General features: G+C 34.2%; 1 non-coding gene across 1 annotated transcript; it reads left to right on the forward strand.

Moving 5' to 3' along the window:
- The first annotated feature begins 275 nt into the window (after positions 1 to 275).
- Positions 276 to 396, forward strand: LOC123643147. The gene has a single exon (XR_006736704.1). It is a non-coding gene; the product is annotated as a small nucleolar RNA SNORA26 (small nucleolar RNA).
- Positions 397 to 676: the final 280 nt, after the last annotated feature.

The following is a 676-nucleotide window of genomic DNA, read 5'->3' on the forward strand; positions in this document are numbered from 1 at the left end:
CAGGGAGTGTTTAATGAAGATAGAGGTATAAATTTTAGCATTCAAGGAAATCTCTGCCAAGTTACTGACTGGCTACTGGGCTAACAGACAGACAATTCAGTGACCACATACAACAAAAAGTATAGTCTTTGCAAAAAAATAGTTCGGAAAAGTCACTTTAAAAGGATGATGACAGCACACAACAATAACAGCAAACTCTAGGCAGGGTGGGGAGAATCTAATTTCCAGAATTACCACATTATAATACTCAAAATGTACAGTTCTTGCCCTTTCCTGTGTCATTTTAAAATTTACGCAGTGCTTTAAGAAGCTAAGACAGAAGGGTAAAGTAATCTCCATAAAACCCAGAGAAGAGATTTTAAAACTCCTCTTTGGATCCTGTCTGGAGTCACAGCTGAAAAAAAAAAAAGTACAGTTCTGACCCCCAAAAATTACAAGGCATGCAAAAAACCAGGAAACTACATTTTACATTCATAGGAAAGATAAATAAATTAATAGAAGTTATCCTTGAGGAATTCCAGATATTGGGCTTCCTAAACAAAGAGTTTAAATCATCTGTCTTAAATATGTTCAAGGAGCTAAAGGAAAACCATGGACAAAGAACTAAGTGAAACCAGAAGAAAAATATCTCAACAAATAGAGAATATCAATAAAGAAATTATAAAAAGGAACTAAA

Source organism: Lemur catta, chromosome 7 (assembly GCF_020740605.2).
Source record: "Lemur catta isolate mLemCat1 chromosome 7, mLemCat1.pri, whole genome shotgun sequence".
NCBI classification, from domain to species: domain Eukaryota; kingdom Metazoa; phylum Chordata; class Mammalia; order Primates; family Lemuridae; genus Lemur; species Lemur catta.